This window comes from Mustela putorius, unplaced genomic scaffold (assembly GCF_011764305.1).
Source record: "Mustela putorius furo isolate JIRA1106 unplaced genomic scaffold, ASM1176430v1.1 tig00003836_pilon_pilon_pilon, whole genome shotgun sequence".
Taxonomy (NCBI): domain Eukaryota; kingdom Metazoa; phylum Chordata; class Mammalia; order Carnivora; family Mustelidae; genus Mustela; species Mustela putorius.
In genome coordinates, this window is record NW_025421989.1 from 15,844,025 (window position 1) to 15,865,048 (window position 21,024).

At 36.0% G+C, this 21,024-nt stretch overlaps 1 protein-coding gene across 6 annotated transcripts in view; it reads right to left on the bottom strand.

The window, feature by feature from the left end:
* RPS6KA3 (ribosomal protein S6 kinase A3) overlaps positions 1–21,024 on the bottom strand; it is a 111,792-nt gene that overhangs the window by 82,518 nt on the left and 8,250 nt on the right. The window contains exons 1-3 of one of the 6 annotated variants that reach the window (XM_045089393.1): positions 4,759–4,876; positions 4,505–4,598; positions 3,485–3,521 (exon numbers count right to left, since the gene is read on the bottom strand). The exons of 2 other annotated variants lie outside the window; for them this stretch is intronic. The gene's annotated coding sequence lies outside the window, so the exon portion shown is untranslated. Of the gene's footprint in view, positions 1–3,484; positions 3,586–4,504; positions 4,599–4,758; positions 4,877–21,024 lie in introns of those variants that run through there. 3 more of the 6 variants (XM_045089392.1, XM_045089394.1, XM_045089395.1) reach the window with 3 other exon arrangements.

The following is a 21,024-nucleotide window of genomic DNA, read 5'->3' on the forward strand; positions in this document are numbered from 1 at the left end:
GAGAGTTGTGGTAAAGACTAAGTGAGATAAGTGATGTAGAACTCTAATCACAGTGCCTGATGCTTAATATGAACAACCAATGGTAGCCATTTTAATTACACACAAAATTTAGTCACCCCATTTATGGCTCACATATCTGCTACTTCTATACTTGCTATCTTAGTGAATGGTACCATCATTCATCCAGCAGCACAAACTGATTTTCTCATTAATTGTACACAGAGTTCTCTTTCTATAACAAAGATCTGCTAAATGGCTCCCAATTATTTAACTTTTAGAACCCTTCATCTAACTGAGCTACAATTACACTTTCCATGGGAGTATAATTTGAGAACCATCTGCTCCTTGCAATTTTCAATGCAACAAAGCAAGAATTACGACCTATAACTTACTTTTAAGGCCAACTGTTATAGTAGAAACAACACTAAACTTGGAATGGTAGACAAGGGATAGAGTCCTAGGTTTGCCACTTAGAAGCTTTATTATTATGGGCAATTCAGACTGTCTCTTAGCCTATTATCTTATCTGTTCACAATGAGGATAATTGCCCTGTTCACCTAAAGGGTTAATGTTAGATTTAAAACTGAGATAACTTATAAGAAAGTACTTTATAAACCATAAAGTGCTATACCAATACAAATTATTATTACTAAGGTGAGGTAGCTTTATGAGGATAAAATACTCCATAAAGTCTTTTTAATCTGAGAATCAAAACATTTATGATTGGTAAGGGATCTTGAAAGTCTTTTGTTCCAAATAAAAATCATATGCCTCAATTCTTTCTTTGCCATTCTCACCTAGATTTAAATACTATCAGGACAAGAATGTACTACCTCACCAGGAAGCCTAGATAAAATTCTTCATTATATAGTAATTTTCCTCAGCTACAAACTCCCTTTAATAGGATTACTGATACATGACTAACTTGCCTGTATTATATCTGCAAAATAACAGGAAGTAAATCTACAACTGTGACTGTAAACCATCCTGAATCTGTTTTTACTAGGCAACTCAAGTTCCTTCAAACATTCCTTTCAGATAGATGAGACCACCTTCTTTTCTGAGCATGCACCCAATCCATCTTAAAGGGTCGTATATAGAACTACATTCAATTAATATTCCAGCCTTGATATGACCAATGCAGAGTAAAGAGCTTATCACCTCCCTTGTCCTAGATAATAAACTTATATTAATGCAGTTCACATATGCATTGTTTTTGAAATGCCCAAAACACATTGCTGAGGCATATGAAATTTTCTATTGGTTAAATCCTAGTCTTCTTTATACTGCAACTAAGCCCTGTGTACTTGTTGGTACACTTAGTCTCATGAATAAAGCCTTAAATTCTAAGTTTCTGACTCATCTCTTTCTAGTTCTGATCCTCTATAGGATTGCTACAGCCTCTATGAAAAGGATTCTGAATCTGCTAATCAGCCTCTTTGCTATTTCTATCTTCATGTAATCCACAAATCTTGTATTTCTTTTCTAAACAATTCACCCAGCCAATTAACAGTAATATACTAACAAAGCCATCTGAAAAAAAAATGAAGTGAAACATGATCTAAAGGTAGTTTATGCTCTTAACTTTTGCAAAAATATCGACTTCCTTTCTGAGTTTAGGAAATTTTGAAAATTTTGGACAATTTAAGAAAACTATAAAAGCCAACATTATCCTACATATTGGTGAGGCTTTAAAAAAACTACTTTAAAAAGCACTTTTACTTCAAAAAACCTTTTGTATTGTTTCATCAAAACAATGATTCAAATATTACCTGTTAGAAATGAGCATAATTACTCATGCAGCTAGTAAGTTTCCTTTTTGAAAAATGACCCTGAGCTTCACTAGAGATTAGGTTACATGGGCCATTAGTCCGACTCAATATGCAACTTCTATAGTTTCTAAAGTTCAAGGAACAGTACCTATTAAATAAGAAAACTTACTTATTTAACTTAAAGAAACAGAAAAAACCATGTGATCTGCATGTCACTAGTATCAGGTTTAAACCCCAGCTCTGTCACTTACTGCTACAGTTACCTGACCTTGGGTAAGTTACTCAACATTTTGAGCCTCAGTCTCTTCATCTGTAAGATGCATATAATACCTACTTCACAGGGATGTTGTACTTAAATGGACCTACCAAGGGACACCAGATGCTCAGTAAATACTACTTTCTGTCCCCTCTCTTTTGCCTGAATTGTGTAATATATACATTTCTACAGTTAACTTCTAAAGACATAATGCAATAAAGAAGTACAGGAGAGTGCTGAGATACTTGTTCTGCTACTTAATACAGCCAATTGCCCACCACGCAGGGTGAAAGAGATCATTCATAAGTGTAGTATATTTTTATACAATGTGGCCAAAGAATGAGTACAGACGAAAAAGAATAGTTTAAAAGTGAGGCAAATGTATTTATCCTCTCTCATCCCACCATTATGCCTTCCAGCCAAAAAACTGCAGAGCTTGGCAGATTGTACATATGCAAATATTATGTGAAATACTGGAAAAGGTTAGGAAATGCTAATCATGCTTTACTCTCTTAGTCTGAAATGTGTAAAAGTCAAAAATAAGAATAACGTACAATATGGATCTCATCAGAACAAATCAGACAAAGGAGACTGTTAGCTTGCATTTCAGCAGGAATTGTTTTCAAAATAACTTCTAAGGTTCTGGTATGAGATTATCACTAAAATCATCTTTCTGGTTTAAAAAGGATGAACAATTCAAACCAGTAATTCTGAAACAAGATTTCATGATTTCTAGAGTATTTGCAAGTATTTTAAGGGAAATTCTCAAATGATAAAAATAAGACTATTTTACTAAATAAAAATTTCATTTTAAGCAACTTTATTTAACAGATTGTTTTGTTGGAATGGTATGTTACAACAATGTACATTTCCAGGTTGCTGTTTGATATCTTTGAAGAAAATATAAAATACGTTAAAAAAATGCTTTGAGTCCAGCAGGAGATCATCATGTACAAGTACACTAGAACTAAAAAAATTATCTGTGACTGACGATATGCTACCTTGAGATTACTAGGAAATAACATCTACTGACATCTTCCTAGGCAGAAATGAAATATACATATGAACACTGGGAGAAAAGAATTCCTCACAGAGAATAAGAGCCTGAAATAACAGGAAAGGAGGAGGAAAAGAAAGGGTCCAGAGGCCTGGTGTACTAATTTGGAGACCAGGCTGTAGGAATGAGCAAGGACTGTATTTTTTTTTTTCAACCACCCTCAAGTTCCCACAAGTATATTTGCCTTCCAAACTCCCTGAAATCAGCAGTGGTTCTCCTGCCCAAAGTATATAGGAGTCCCATGAAGCTGCTGAGGATGAGGCATGAGAAACCTCTCTTGAATTTTAGTTCAGATACCATCAAATTGTTCAGAATCCAAAGAATCTTCTATGCAATCACATTGAAACAATAAGAAACAAGCATTTTATATTCTTAATAAGGAATGTATATAATCCTTACCAATATGACAGGATTAAGAATCAGCTCCTCATTTATCCTAAGGAAATATCAGAGATGTGCATAAAGACTTATGTACAGTGATATTCATCATACTCATTATACTGAAAAATAGAAAACAATCTAAATGACCAACAGGGGACTGGTTAAATAAATCATAACACATCTATTCATATGTAGGAATACTATGCAATGGTTAAATAAGGGCCTCAAAAAATTAATGATGCAAAAATATGCTTGTAATATATTAAATTAAAAAGGATACAAAACTATATAGCATGACCCAATTTTGTGCCCCCCCAACATGTGTGCATGTAACTGGCAAAACATATATCAAATCTTATCAGCAGTTACCTGGGTCATAGGATTTTCTTCTTGTATTTTCAAAATTACATGCATTTATTATTTTTTATTTTTATAATGAGGAAAAAGTATAATCGATATAATAGGAAAAATCCATTACTTCTAGTTAAGTTGCCCTTATGGGTTGCTTTGCTATTCCTCAAGCAACTAAAGGCCTGCTAGTACTCAAGACTGTTCTATTTTCTAGACTAGGGTAGAAATGACCTCTGGTTATATCTATGTTTTTAAGTTTTAGAGGACCCTTTCAGAAGCTTTTTTTGCCTGTATGGTCCTATGATTGTGGCCTCAGAAAACAGACAGGATTAAGAATTTTAGGCCTGAATCCACCTTATGTTTTTTTGGAGTGTACCCCTAAGGGGAATTCTGCTTATGAAACAGGAATATGTTGAGGTAAGAATAAAGAAATGAAAACACAGTAGCCAAAATTAAATCTGCATTGTGAATAGCAAATATTAGAATTGACACTGCAGAAAACGGAATCATGCCACAGAGGACAAACTTGAATAAATGAAAAAAAAATGAAAGAAAAGATTAAAAAACTATGGAGGACAGACACAGAAATAATCTATGAATAACAGATGTTCCTAAAGAAAAAAAAAACAGAGCATTTTAATCAATCAAAAGTATAAGAAAACTTTCCAGTTCTGAAAAAAAAAATACCTGAGACTGGAGACTGAGAAGGTTCAACAGAGATCATCAACACCAAGACATGTCCTGGCAAATGTTTTTAAATTTCAAGGATAAAGATATAATCCTATAAGCATACAAGCAGAAAAAAATAGGTTATTTTCAAAAGGAACTAAAATCAGAATGACCTCAGATTTTTCCTCTGCAACAATAAAATGCCAGAAGACAATGAAGTAATGACTTACAGAGAGTTGAAAGGGAAAAGTTATGATCTAAGAAATGTATACCTTGTCCTAGTTTTTCATGTACAAAGGTCACAGGAAATTATTCTTAGATCAGCAAAGTCTTATAAAAGTTCACCATCCTGGTAGTATCTTTTTTTCATAAATTGTTCAAAGGTATGTCCTAGACCATTGAAAGAGAATCAAAATAAGAACTTAAGAATACTGAGGTAGGGAAGAACAGGTGACGTATACTGAAATCAACCTAGTATCTACAAACAAATGAATAAAATAATTAACCCCATTAATGGAGAAAGGGTCAATAACGAAGAGTAAATAGTTGATGTAAGTATATAAACAATACAAAACTTAGGAAGTTAAAGGTAAGATTTGTAATCTCAGCCTAAATTAATGTAGACCCAAATAGAAGAGGTAGTGGAAGAAGGGAGAAAAGATTCTCAATTCTCTTTTTCCTAAAAGGATTATTTAAAAACCACTATTTTTGTAGTTAGCTAATAAATATAAATTTTGGAACGTTTTGAGAAACCGTATGATAACCAAAACTTGTATTTATTTATTGCAGTCCAAATCACTAGAAAAGATATTAACTTGCAAAGGCTATAAAAATTACTTTTTGACAGCATCACACTCAACCTTAAGAACATGAGGTAGGTATAATCACCCCTATTTTACAGATGAGGAAACCAAGGCTCAGCAAAGTTAGTGAATGGCAAGAGCGAAACTCAAACCCAGGTCTTTCTAGCTCTGTAATTCTTTCTTTAGTATTTCATAACCTCCTCAAACAAAAAAACCCATATGTCAGAAGAAAAAAAGAAACAAACCACAAAGAATTAAAAACTTAAGGTAATAGAAATCATTTCAAAAGAAATAATATAAAGTTTAAAGTATCTAATATAAATAAAGTGTTTTACTGGAATTTGATGCTATTACAGAATTATTGACATTTTTATGAGAGATGATGTTATGGTGGTTATGTGTTTTTAAGTCTTCATCCTTTAAGAAATATAAATGAAATATTTACATCTGAATATATGTATCTAGGATTAGCTTCAAAATAATCCACTGGAGGGTTGGGGAAAGAATGTATGTATGGGAATGAGGAGAGTACAGATAAAACAAGATTGGCTATGAGTTGACAATCTTTGAGGCTGGGTAATGGGAATATGGTAGTTCATTATACTATTCTCTCTATATTATTCTGTACTATGTGTTTGAAATACTTGATATTAAAAACTTCAAGAGTCATAGGTTATATTTTTTAAAAGGTTAAAAAGCCCATACAATTATTTACTGCTTTGAAAAGAAACGCAAAACAGGTTAAGACTAGAAAAGCATAAAGAAAAAGAAAGTTTGTAATATTAAGGCCAAAAATAAAATGAGAGGCAAAAACCTAAAGCCAATTAAAAAGGTCATCTGATTTGGACTAAAAATGTAATTAGTACTTAATACATATAGTGACAATAATTGCTATCACTTACTAAGCAATTACCACATACCAGGCAAGTGTTAAGTACTATAGATCATCTTTGATGCCTCTAACAACTCTGTGAGGCCTTATCACTAATTTACAAATGAGGAAATTAAGCCAAGATGGGTATGTCAATCTTTTTAAGCACTATATCCTCAGCCCCTAGCAAAATGCCTGGCACAAAGTAGGTGCTCAATAAATATTTGTCAAGTAAATAAAAGAGTCTAATATTGTGCTTAAGTCTAATAAACAGGGCCTAAATTCAAACCCAAGTCTGAATCTAAAACTCCCACTCTTGGTCACATTTAAATCTTTTAATAATGATATTTCTTAGAGTAAAAATTTTTTTCCTTCTATGTTTCACTATTTTTCAGATCTTCTACAATTAACATGTTATTTTTCCAAAAAAGCCATTAAAAACATTTAATCATAGACTAACCACAAAACACAAAAGATGTTTTGGGGACTATAACATGAAATGAACAAACACAAAACAGAAAGGGAAACTTAAGTACACTAGTATCAGCACGATGAATGAAATAAGGACAAAGCATGTGAAGTAATTTATACTAGATCAGGTAGATATTGAATTTATAATGTGAAAAGAATATGGGTTCTTTCCCTGTATCTATGAAAAATTATAAAGAGTATGTCTAGACCATAAAGTAAATCCAAGTCTTCAAAGCAGGAGCTGTACAGATCATATTTTCTGATCATGATAAAGAACATGAAAAAAGAAATAAAGCACTCATTCAGAAATTAATATTTTTATAAAAACCCCACTAGCTCAAGGAACTAATAACCACAGCCATCACTTATGCAATGCTTATTTTGTTCAAAATACAGGGTTAGCCATGTTACATATATTCTTTAATTTAATCCCAATTAATCATTAATAAACCATGAGGTGTGTTATTATATATAGCAGGGAAGAAAAAACTGAGTAATTTTTCCAAGATCACAGAGCTATTAGGTTTGCAGATAAGATAACCGAATCCATGTCTGAATCCAAAGCTCATACTCCTACACAGAAATGCTGTTAGAATTCATGTATAGACATCTACCTTTGTTCATTTTCTAAAATTTTGTAATCAAAAGTAGAGAAGCTAGAGTCCTCCATAACAGAACATGTTCTGAAAATGTCCATTTGTTAAATACACTACTCTAAGAGGGTAATGGTTCATTTTTCTAACATATTCTTGTTCAGACATAGTGTTTCAAATTGCATAATCTCCTAAAAGCAATCCTTCTGAATATATTCACACTCTCAATCAGGCATTTAAAGAAGGAAGAAACCGTAAAATTAGATAAACAAAGTAGGGAATATAAGGTAAACATGATTTGCCAGTAAATTTATTTCTAAAAAGCAGTGTGACTGTGGAAAAGTCACTACTTTCTAATACTTATCTGCAATCCATAAGAGTTAGATGGAACCTTGGGCAGCATGGATTTGCAAGTTTGCCACAGGACTGTGGGCAAGTCCTTAAGCCTCTCTTGAGTTGTGGTTTCTTCATGCATAAAATATGTGGTTATCTAAGAGCTCTTCCAGCTTGAGAATGTTATAATCTTAAACTTTAAGGATTAAAGTTATTAAAGATTTTCTAGGGTTTTCACGCCTGAGGAAATTAATGATTCTGTGCTTCAAGCTGTTTTTATGTTTTTTCTTTTTTCTTTTTTAGGAGAGAGTGTGTGTGTTTGTGTAGGTGCATGCACACACATGCATGGCGACACACAAAGGGAAGGACAGAATCTCAAGCAGGGGGGTGCCTGGGTGGCTCAGTGGGTTAAAGCCTCTGCCTTCGGCTCAGGTCATGATCCCAGGGTCCTGGGATCGAGCCCCGCATCGGCCTCTCTGCTCAGCAGGGAGCCTGCTTCCTCTTCTCTCTCTGTTTGCCTCTCTCTTGTGATCTCTGTCAAATAAATAAATATTAAAAAAAAAAAAAGAATCTCAATCAGGGTCCACACCCCAGGGCAGAGCTCAAGAATGCAGGCTCAATCTCAAAACCCTGAGATCATGACCTGAGCATTATGTTATTTCTAATTTCTTCTTTCCTATCTGCATTCAAAATACAGTTTTACCTATATCCTTCAGTGGTGCCTGCATACCCAAGTGTAAACAAGGTTAATGTCAAAGAATGATTATATAAATGTTGTTACCTGAAAGAGAATGAAGATAAAGAGAATAAAACATTGTTTTTCTGTGAAGAGTAAGGAACCTAAAGCAATTTTATAATTTTCCAACCCAATTTTACTATTCTTTTAAGATTTAAGTAATTTCTATATCCAACATGGGGCTCAAAACTTACAACCACAAGATCAAGGGTTGCATGCTCCACTGACGGAGCCAGCAAGGTGCCTCCAACTTTACTATTCCTATTCCACCAGTTTTGAAAACTGTCAACTTTTTTTTTTAAAGCTCCTCTATATACTCCCAAACCTATTCCTACCTTCCTAATACCAATAAGTCCCAGCTCTTAGTACTCTAATGGAGTTGGTAGTATTTTCCAAACCTGTCTGATTATCAGAATCACCTAAGATTCCTGGGAGTGATACATTACGGGGCCTTATCCAAAACTGAATCAGAAGTCCCAGAAGCCCCATGGTACTATTTCATTTTTTAAACAGGTACTTTAGATGATTCCTGTGATTAGACAAGTCTGGAAAATCACAGTATAAAGATCATGGGCTTTGGAGTCTGACATATTAAGCTTCAAAACCTGACTTTGCCATTTATTATAGGTGTGACTTTGGGCAAGTTACTTAACAGGAGCCTAAGTTTTCTAATCCACAAGATTTGGATACTAGTTATGTTGGAGGTTGTGGTAAAGTTCATTGTCTTGGGTGTTCAGTATTAGTTTCCCTTTTCTCCTGCTCGCCTTGCCAGAGGAAATGACGAATACAAATACTTGAGGGGATTCTGATGAGTCTCTTATCCTAATGGGTCCACTTCCATTTTGAGAGCTAAAAAATCTGAGTACTAGATAACTCTTTAATGCATTAATTGGTTTAGCTAATTTAAGAGTCTAAAGAACAAGTCTAATGATTTCTTCTGGTTTCCAGGGGCTTACTAAAGGCCTCCTACCTAAAACAGATATACCATGATGATATGCTTCAAAGCCAAAGCTTTTGTTGTGACTGTGGCAAAATGACCTGAATCTCGTTTCCTCATTGGTAGAATAAGTGGTGCTTGCATGTCTGCTGAACTGAACCCAACATGTTACTGAATCACTTAAAGTAATATAGTCTTCTAAAGACCCTTAGGGGGCACCTGCATGGCTCAGTGGGTTAAGCCTCTGCCTTCAGCTCAGGTCATGACCCCAGGGTCCTGGGATTGAGCCCCACATTGGGCTCCCTGCTCTGCAAGGAGCCTGCTTCCCCCCCCCCCTCTACCTACTTGTGATCTCTGTCAAATAAATAAATAAAATCTTAAAAAAAAAATAAAGACCCTTATGGACAAAAAGAAGACAGCAATAATAGCCTACAAGTAGTAAGCTGAGACAGAATGGGATCTGCTCAAATACACAATAAATCAGAGTTTAACATCCAAGCAAAATTCCTATTTGTGCAGTATCAACTGGATCTTAACACAAAGCATTTTAGACAAGTTTGGAGTTGAATTTACTTAGAAAAGCACAATCCAAATGACTCACTCATTTAAAAAAAACACGTGTATACATATTTAAAAATTACCAAAGGTATAAACACAACCTGGCAACAAGATTTATTTCTGAAAAAACAGTAAAAGATAAAGTTCCTAATTATAGCTCCATGATTAATCCTAGCTGCACATGTATTAAGCATAAACACTATTAATAAGTGCATTTTACTAAAAATTGGTAGTATTAATTGTCCAGATAAACTATAAAATAACTAAAAGAAGCTTAAGAAATTTTTAAAAAACTAAAAATCTGGGAACGTTCATTTAAGACAGGTTACCTTCAATTCTTAAATATAAACAAGAAAAAAATAAACCTTAAATCTTATTTGAAGTAATTTAAAGAACCATAGCTTTTCTCTCAATTTGTTCAAATTTCTAATGCAACTAATTTTTAAATTTATTTCTTGCCCTTTGATTATGTTAATATCCCCAAATTTACAACTTTTGAGTAAGATTTTTTCCATTACCATTTTTAAAAGATTTTATTTATTTACTTGAGAGAGAGAGGAGAGAGAGAGAGAGAGAACATGAGCAATGGGAGGGGCAGAGGGAGAGGCAGACTCCCCGCTGAGCAAGGAGCCTGATGCAATTCTTCATTCTGGAACTCTGCGATCATGACCTGAGCCAAAGGCAGACACTTAACCAAATGAGCCATCCAGGTACCCCTACCATTTCTAACTAGTTGATTTCTGAATATATTTTGTATAATACCACCTTATGAGACTATCAGTAGTTTTAAAGAATCCTTTTAGTGGCATCCTTAGATTACCTAAGCAGATGATTATATCATTTATGAACAGTAATCTTTTACTATTCTCTTGAATACTCTGATTTTGTCTAATTACATTAGCAAACTCTTTCTAGAGTGTAAAAGAGAGGTGAAAACAGCAGGCAAAGTTTTAATGAGATTGACTTAAAAATATGTCCCCATCAAGCATGATGCTGGCTCTTGGTCTGAGACTGCTTTTAATAACATTAAAGACATGCCCTTTTATTCCTGTTTTACTGTTTTTAACTGAGAATAGACATTGAATTTTATCTAGTGCTGACTTTTTTATCTTTATTTTTATTTAAAAAATTTTTAAAAGATTTTATTTATTTATTTGACAGAGAGAAAGAGATCACAAGTAGGCAGAGATGCAGGCAGAGAGAGAGAGAGGGGGAAGCAGGCTCCCCGCTGAGCAGAGAGCCTGATGTGGGGCTCGATCCCAGAACTCCGAGATCATGACCTGAGCTGAAGGCAGAGCCTTAACCCACTGAGCCACCCAGGCACTCCTTCTTTTATCTTTTAAATTGATTACAATTGATTACAGATTTATAGGAGGTTGGAAAAAATAAGAGGCCACATGTAACTTTAACCCAGTGATTACATCTTACATAACTTCCTGTCAAAACCAGGAAATTTGTACTAGTACAAAGCCCAGACCTTATTCAGATTTCACTAGTTTTACAGGTTCTCGTGTGTGTTCTATGAAATATATCACATTATAGGCTCCTATAGCTACCACCACTATAAAGATACTGAATAGTTCATCACCACCAGGATCTTGTGTGCTGCCCCTGTATAATCACACCCACCTCCCCCCGACCCCTTTCTTTTTATTAACATATAATGTATTATTTGCCCCAGGGGTACAGGTCCCCTGCCCCTTTCTAACATGATCAGTGGTTGCCTGATCTTGTTTCCATTTCTACAATTTTGTCATTTTAAGAATGTTAATGGAATCAAACGGTATTTAACATTACTTACGGAATATGAATTCACTTGAGATTCATCCAAATTGCTGCATGTATCAATAATCCATCCCTTTCAGTTGCTGAGTAGCATCCCAGTGTGGATGTACCACAGCTTGTTTAACCATTCACCCACTGAATGACACTTGGTTTCTAAGTTTTGGATATTACAAACAGAGCTATGAAAATTTGTGTACAGACTTCTGTGCGGACATTTGTTTTCATTTCTCTGGGATCGATGCCCAGGAGTATGGCTGTTGGGTCATACAGTAAGTTTATGTTTAGTTTTTAAAGAAACAGCTGAACTCTCTTTTCCAGAAAAGCTGCATCATTTTATACTTCCACTAGCAATGCATGAGAGAGCGGGTCTGTCCAGATCCTCATCAACATTCGATATTGCCACTATTCTTTATTTTGGCTGTTCTAATAGGGGTGTACTGATACTTCATCATGATTTTAATTTTAATTTCCCTGAGAGCCAACCATGTTAACATCTTTTCATATGCTTATCTGCAATCCATATATCCTCTTCACTGAAATGTCATTCTTTTGTCAGATTTCTAAATGGATTGTTCAGCCTAAGTTACTGTTAAGTTTAGAGAGTTCTTTACATATTTTAGATACAAACCCTATCTCAGATACAAGTCTGCAAAGATTTTTACCCAATCTGTAACTTGTCTTTTCATTGACCTAATAGGGTTGTTTTCATAAAGCAAATGTTCTGAAAAGTCTAATTTTTCCCCTTTTATGGATTTTGTTTTTAGTGTCTGGTCTAAGACACTTCTTCATTTAGCCCAAAGTCCTGAAAGTTTCTTCTAGGTCTAAATTCTAAAAATTCTAGGGGTGCCTGGGTGGCTCAGTGGGTTGGGCCGCTGCCTTCGGCTCGGGTCATGGTCCCAGAGTCCTGGGATCGAGTCCCACATCGGGCTCTCTGCTCAGCGGGGAGCCTGCTTCCTCCTCTCTCTCTCTGCCTATCTCTCTGCCTACATGTAATCTCTCTCTGTCAAATAAATAAATAAAATCTTTAAAAAAATTCTAAAAATTCTATATTTTACATTTAAATCCATGATACTTTTTCAGGGTTTTTGGGTGTGTGTCTCTCTATCAGATGGAGTTTTTTTCATTTAAAATTTTAAATCCAGTATCGAGCACCTGGTGGCTCAGTGGGTTAAGTCTCTGCCTTCGGCCCAGGTCATGGTCTGAGGATCCTGGGATCAAGTCCCACATTGGGCTCTCTCCTCAGCGGGGAACCTGCTCCCCCCACCCCGCCGTCTGCCTACTTGTGATCTGTTTCTCAATAAACAAAACCTAAAAAAAAATGTGTTAAATCCAGTGTAGTTAATATAGTGTTCTATCAGTTTCAGGTGTACAATATTGTGGTTCAACAATTCTATACATTACTCATTGCTCATAAAGGTAAGTATACTCTTAATTCCCTCATGACACATTTGAATAATTTTCTGTATAATGTGTGTTGAGGTGCACTGTTTTACCCATGGATGTGTAACTGCTCTAAGCACCACTGTTGGAAAGGCCATCTATCCTTTTTCCATTGAACTACTTTTGCATCTTTGATAAAAATCAACTGGCTGTACTTGTATGGGTCTAATTACACATTCTATATTGAACTCATGACCCTGATATCAAGACCTGAGCTAAGTTCAAGACTTGGACACCCCAACCTGACTGAGACACCCAGGAGCCCCTATGTGTTTATCCTTTTACCAATACCACAGAATTTTGATTACTGAAGTGTTTTGATTACTGAAGCTTACAATTGGGTGGGTCCTTCCACTTTATTTTTATCTTGTATTAGATATTTTAGTTCCTTTACCTTTTGAATTTCCAGGACTAGGCTGAATAGCCATGGTAAGAATGGACATCCTTGACTTATTCCTGATTTTAAGAGGAAAGCATTCAGTCTTTCACCATTAAGTATGATGTTATTTGTGGGGGTTTTTTGTGTGTGTAAATGTTATTTATCAAATTGAGGAAGTTCCCTTTTATTCTTAGTTCGATCAGTTTTTTTAATCTTATTTATTTATTTGACAGAGAGAGAGACAGACAGACAGCAAGAGAGGAACACAAGCGGGGGGGGGGGCAGATTTCCTGCTGAGTAGGGAGCCCAATGTGGGGCTCGATCCCAGGACCCTGGGATCATGACCTGAGCTGAAGGCAGATGCTTCATGACTGAGCCACCCAGGTGTTTCAGTTTGATGTGCTTTTATTATGTTTAATTCAGTTTAATGCATTTTCTGCACTATTAACATGATGTGATTTTTCTTCCTTTTTAATATGGTGGAGTATATTGAATGATTTTTGAATACTGAACCAGTCTTACATCCTTGGAATAAAATCCATTTGGTCACAGTGTATAGTTCTTTTCATATATTGCTTGATTTCTTTTGCTAATATTTTGTTGAGGATTCTATGTTTATGCTCTTGAGGGATACTGGTCTATAGCCTTCTTTTCTAAAGTCTTTAGGTCTTTGTTTCAGGGTAATACTGACCTCATAAAGTGAGTTATGAAGTGTTTCCTCTTCTATTTTTTGGAAAAGACTGTATAGTTCATACTATTCCTTTATTCTTGATATTCCAGATCCTTCTTCTAAAATTACTTTTTTCCTTGAAGAACTATCTGTAGTAATTATTTGAGGGTCTGAAAAGACTCTGACAAATACATAGACAAATTTGAGACTGTTTTGAACACCCTTCGTTCCTGAAGAGTATTTTCGGAGGGTACAGAATTCTGGGTTGACAGTTCTTTTCTTTCAGCATTTGAAAAATGGTGCCATTTGCTTCTGGCTTCCATAGTTTCTAATGTGGTATCTGCTGTCATTTGAATCATTGTTCCCTTATAAGTAATAGTTCATTTCTCTTTAGCTGCTTTCAAGATTCTTTGCTTTGCTTTTAGTTTAATTACAAATTTTTAAAAAATTGTGGTACAATACAACATAAAACTTGCCAGCTTAAACACTTTTTAGTGTACAGTTCAGTGTGTTAAATATATTGACACTATTGAGTAATCAATCTCCAAAACATTTTCATCTTGCAAAATTGAAACTCCAAACCCATTAAACAAGTTCTCATTTCCAAAGGTTTGATTTTGAGGTGCCTCGGCCTGGATTACTTTGGGTTTATCTTGTTTGGGGTTCAGTTTCATGAATCTGTAGATTTTGTCTTTTGTCAAACTGGGCATGTTTAGGCCATTATTTCTTCAGGCCCACCCTTTTTCTCCACTTTCTGGACTATGGTGACATGGATGTTAAATCTCTTGTTAAAATTCCCCAGCCTCCTAGGGCTCTTTTTTTTTTATCAGTTCATTTTTTCCCCTCTGTCATTCAAATTAGGTAATTTCTGTTGCTCGATCTTCAAAACTACGCTTTCCTGTTATCCCCACTCTTCTAGTAAGCCCATAAAGTAAATTTATTTCAGTTACTGTATCTTTCAGTTCTAAAGTTTCCATATTATGTTTTATATCTTTTCTAAGATAATTTTTTAATTTGTTTCAAATGTGTTTATGATTGCTCATGGAAGCATTTTTGTGATGGCTGCTTTAAAATCCTTGTCAGATAATTCCAACATCTGAAGCATCTTTGTGTTGGTTGACTTTTTTCTGATTCATGTTGTCATTTTCCTGGTTCCTAATACAGTGATCTTCAACTGTATAATGGACAATTTTGGAGAGAAAACCTGGATCCTGTTTAATCATTTTTTAAAGATTTTATTTATTTGACAGAGATCACCAGTAGGCAGAGAGGCAGGCAGAGAGAGAGAGAGAGAGAGAGAGAGAGGAGGAGGAGGAGGCAGGCTCCCCGCTGAGCAGAGAGCCCAATGAGGGGCTCGATCCCAGGACTCTGGGATCATGATCCAAGCCGAAGGCAGAGGCTTTAACCCACTGAGCCACCCAGGCGCCATCATTTCTTAGCAGGCAGTCTACTCGGCGAAATGTAGTATAAGAGCAAGGTGAATGTGTATGTTCAGCTTCCTGCTGGGCCCACTGACACCACCCTGGCAAAAGTGGAACAATTACTCTTGCTTTTTTGAACAGCACTGAGATGGAAGTTCAGCTCCATTTTTGGTATCAATGGAAGTGGGACACCAAGCTGCACCATCACACTGCCTCTGAGTAGGGGTACAAGCTCATCTACCTGCTCAATCACACTGCCAATAGGAAGGAGAAAGCAGAGGGCTGACTTGTACTGCTTTGCTGCTATAAGGTAGAGTGGAAAGCTCAGCTTCTTTAAGGGCCCAACAAATAGGGAAGGGAAGAAGGGGAAGTAGAGTGCCAACCAGCCCTGCCATCCACCATTTGGTTCTACCTTGTAGATGCCAGATGCGAGGCAGGGAGGCTCAGCTGCCCACTGGGCCCCAATGACATCAGTAAAGAAGCGAAGCAGAGTTGACTAGCCCACCTCCAACCATCTTGCTCTGCCTTGTTGATTTTAAGTGAAGGTGTAAGCTCAGCTCCTAACTGACAGAGGGCAAGGGGAGGTTTAGTGGGGACTACCCCAGCCTCACAGCACCTTGGTAAGTTTCACTGCTTCCAGATTGGGATGGAGACTCAACTGGCTCCTGGACTGCAGTGACACTACCTTAGTGAGATCATCACCTCCTTCTGCAGGTGGTGGCATGGGGAGGGGGAATGGGAAGATCAGATTCCTGCTCAACCTGCCAAAACCACCCAGCAGGGGAAAATCAAAGTGCTCTCTGCTTTTGCTAGGCAGGCAATGGGAGGTTAGGGCCTTGATCTGCACAGTCAACATCAGTGAGTAGAGGAATTCAAGCACTGCCACTTGCTTCTTTGGAGTAGGGTGGGGATTTTCTATGGTGTTTGGCTACAGTAGGGTGAGTACGTCAAAAAAATTTACTATTTGTTAGGCTACCCTTTCCTCATTCACTGTGTCTATTGGTGGTTCAGGTTGGAGGCTTTTACAGGACCTGTCGAAGATATATGGAAAGCAATAAAAAAAAACCCCACCAAGGAACTCACTATTTGTGTCATTCCTTGAGTCCCAAAGTCTGTAGGGAGTCTCCCTTCTTCTTTCCATCTTTCACAATGTTCCTGTACTTGTTTGATGCGTTTTTTTCTAAGGAGTTTTAGTTGTAAAAGAGGACCTAGGAGGAATAGGGCTCCTCCAACTTGACAGAACCAGAGGTCTCCTCCAAGTGATTAATTTTTATGTTGAAAATAACATTTAGGGGGAGCCTGGGTGGCTCAGTTGGGTAAGCAACTGTCTTCATCTCAGGTCACGATCCTAGAGTCCTGGGATTCAGTCCTGCATCAGGCTCCCTGCTTGGTGGGGAGTCTGCTTCTCTGACCCTCTTACCTCTTATGCTCTCTCTCTCTCTCATTCTCTCGATTAAATAAATAAAAATCTTAAAAAAAAAAAAGAAAAGAACATTTAGGAGTGCCTGGTGGCTCAGTCATTAAGCATCTGCCTTTGGCTTAGGTCATGCTCCTGGGGTCCTGGGATCAAGCCCCACATCAGGCTGCCCATTCAGGGTGGAGCCCACTTCTTCTCCCTCTGCCTGCTCTTCCCCCTACTTGTACTTGCCCTCTGTCAAATAAATAAAATCTTTTTTAAAAAGGAAGAAAACATTTATTTGCTTTGTGTGTGTATGTGTTTTTTAAAAGGAACTTTACTGGGTGTCAGGGGTAGTAATATTTACTTTCTAATCTTCCACACTACGCTTAAAAATGCACTATGGAAAATGCTATAACATTATAGATCATAATTTTCTTCTGAAGTTCCAATTATATCTGTTTGTAACATTCCTGGCTAATTTAGCTTGCTTCATGTTATTTTAACTGCCTGTCTACCTCAGTACTTTTAAACTATAATATTCCAAAGGAAATAATCCTATTTCATTCATCATCACCTAGTAATATACTTTACATGCTCAGAACAGCAAGGGGGGGAAAGTCTACTTTAAAACTCATTTACAGGGGTGCCTGGATGGCTCAGTCAATTGAGCATTTGCCTTCAGCTCAGGTCATGATACCAGGGTCTTGGGATGGAGCCCTATGTTGGGCTCCCTGCCCAGAAGACAGCCTGCTCCTCCCTTTCATCTCCCTCTCCCCTCAAAATGCGCTCCTTCTCACACTCTCTCACATTCTCTCTCCCTCTAATAAATAAATAAAATCTTTTTTTTAAACCCCTCATTTATGAGCTTTTTTTTAATAATCCAAAGGAAATCCCTTTTTTCTTTTTTTAAAGTAGGCTCCACACCCAACATGGGGCTTGAGCTCATGACCTTGAGATCAAGAGTCACATGTTCCACTGACTTAGCCAGCCAGGTGCCCCAGGAAATATTATTTTTAATTTGTCTGTGACATTCCTCTCTTCAAGTAATCCCCCCCTTACTGCATATACCAATAGCCAGCAGGAACTTGAAGGAAAAGAGGCAAACATGCTTTGTTTTGCATCTTCCTACTTCTTTAAATGAAACACCTGTATATCTCACTTAAGAAATGGATTCTTGAAAAGAATTCATTTATCTATTGACTAGTATTTAATCTGAGAATCTAGACCTGTGGTTGATTTTCAATTATTTCCTGTATACTTGCTTTAAATAAGAAACTCTAGAATAGTCTAACACTGAGGAGACTGTAATGAAAAATATCATTGTTTTGATTTTTGCTTTCTTGCTATAATTTTCTATAATTAACATTACTTCTTTGTTGTGTTCCTCTAGAAACTCTGCTCTGGCTGGTAAAAGAGGTGGTCCAGGTGATGAGGTAACATAAGGTATCTCCATAGAACACAGGGCTCTACTGACCCAGCTGGAAAATCAGTGTTCTAGGAAAAGCTTTAAATTTATCACATATAAAAAGAAAGACATCTTTTGAAAGCACAGATTAAAACTAAGTTTTCTGAAGAACTATGTAGACAGTCCCTGACTTATGACGATTTAACTTATAATTTTTCGACCTGACAATGGTGCAAAAGTGATTATTTAATTTCATCCTGTAAAAACCACACTTTGAATTTTTATCTTTTCTCAGGCTAGCAATATGTTGGTATGATACACTGTCATGATGCTGGGCAGTGGCAAGGAATGGCAGCTCACGGTCAGCCATGTGACCATGAGTATAAACAACCAATACATTTAAAGCCATTCTGTTTTTCACTTTCAATACAGTATTCAATAAACTACGTGTGATATCCAATACTTTGTTATAAAATAGACTTCGTGTTAGATGATTTTGCCTGACTCTAGGCTAACATAAGTGCTGAGCATGTTAAAGGTAAGCTATGCTAAGCCATGATGTTCGGTATGTTAGGTGTAATAAATGCATTTCCAACTTATGATGGAACATAATCCTATTCAAGTCAAGGAAGATTTGTACACAATATAACATAGATAAGGATCTTCTATTAAAAGCATTAATGCAAAAACTCCACTTAAGTCTCCAAATCAGTAAAAAAATAAGCACAAGAATTAATTATGTATACAAACAGACAATAAGAACATGAAAAGTTCTTTAACATCCTTAGATATAAGGGAAATGCAAATCAAAATAACAATGAGATACCACTTCTTACACACTACAATGGCTATAATGAAAAAGACAGGAACAAGTGTTGATGAGAATATGGAGAAACTGCAACCCTCATACATTGCTGGTGGGAATATAAAACAGTTTAAGCAAGTTGGAAAACAATTTGTCGGTAATTCAAAATATTAAACATAGACTTACCATATGACACAGCAATTCAACACCTAGGTGTATACCCAAGAAAATCAAAAACATATGTTCAAAAAAACTTGATACAGAATTTTCATAGCAGCATTATTCACTATAGTAAAAAAGTAGAAACAACCCCAATGTCCACGAACTGACAAATGTATAAACAAAATGTGGTACATCCATATACCAGATTATTATTCAGCCATAAAAAGGAAGCACTGATACACGCTGTAACATGGATGAACTTTGAAAACATTGTTAAATGAATGATGTCACTCACACACAAAAGCCATATATTATATGATTCCATTAATATCAAATGTCCAGAATAGGCAAATATATAGAGAAGGTATATTATTGGTTGCCAGGGGCTGGGGGAAAGAAGGAATAGGGACTGACTGCTAATGAGGATGGGATTTATTTTTAGGGTGATGAAAATGTTCTGGAATTAGATAGTGGTGATGGTTACAGAACCTTGTGAATATAAATAAATAAAGCCCACTAAATTGTATACTTTATAAGAGGGAATTTTGTGGTATATAAATCATATCTCAATTTTTAAAAAAAGATTAGGGCTATTTAACCTAAAAGGTTAAAAAAAAAAAGAGGGAAAAATCCCCCCAAGGATCATGTAAACTTTGAAAAAATTTCCTTTTCTTATACTATAGCAAGATAAATGGTAACTTTTTCAGGTTGAGTAAGATCCTATTCTCTGACACTTTGAGGGAGTATCAAATAGAGTTTTCTGAAGAGATGCAAATATAAAGAGGTAATGATTTAATGAGGAACAATTCAAAAACAGAGCACAGTTACCCAAACACATACCTAGGGACTTCTATATAAAGAGATGTTAACTAATGTTAACATAGAGATGTCCAGATGGACAGCACCCCCATCCCTTTTCTAAATACTATAGTTTTTGTTTCAAATATTTGTAAGACAGCCGTTTAGAAATCCCAAAACATTTTCACATACAATGTCACAAATGCTGTTTTTCAGGATAGCTCACAAAAGCCTATTTAACTCACAATGTATTTGGAGAGAGTTGAATCAATTTCACTTTTCTAACTCTACCTGTACATTCCCATAAAAATATATTCTCATGCAGACCACTGAGAACCTTTTCCCCTGTAGGAGATTTCATCTAGAATGAATCACCCACACGCTGTTCTCAACTCAAGTATGGCAGTCTAGCAGAAAGTCCATGGAATTTGCAATCTGAGACTTGGGTTTGAATCCTGCATCCTCTAATAACTAGTGGTACAACCATGAACAGCTTCTTTAACCTTTCTAGGCTTCAGTTTCCTCATCTGTAGGTTGAGAAGAATTATGTCTACCTCACTCAAGTTGATATAGACAGTATCTAGTCAGAGAGGGCATTCAGTAAACATTTATCTACAAGATGCATCAATCCATTTTTCTAGTATTAATTAGCACATTATAATTAACAAAATGCAACATTTTTTGACAGCTAAATTTCCCCAGTGTTTGGTGTTATCACTTGAATGAGAAATGTTACTATAAAACTAGCAAAACTATAGAAAGTGCAGAATGGTGATTTGAAGGGCACATACCATGTAGAAGGGCTTATAAAAAATCTTCAAGGTAGGTGAGGAACAAGACAAAGCTAATTTACATTTAATTTGAAAGAACAAAGTATTTTTTCATTTAGAAAAAGCTTTAGCCTATTAATTTAAAAATATAAATAATAGAAGGCAGAGCTGAAAAAAACACTGGTATAGAAAAAGTCCAAAT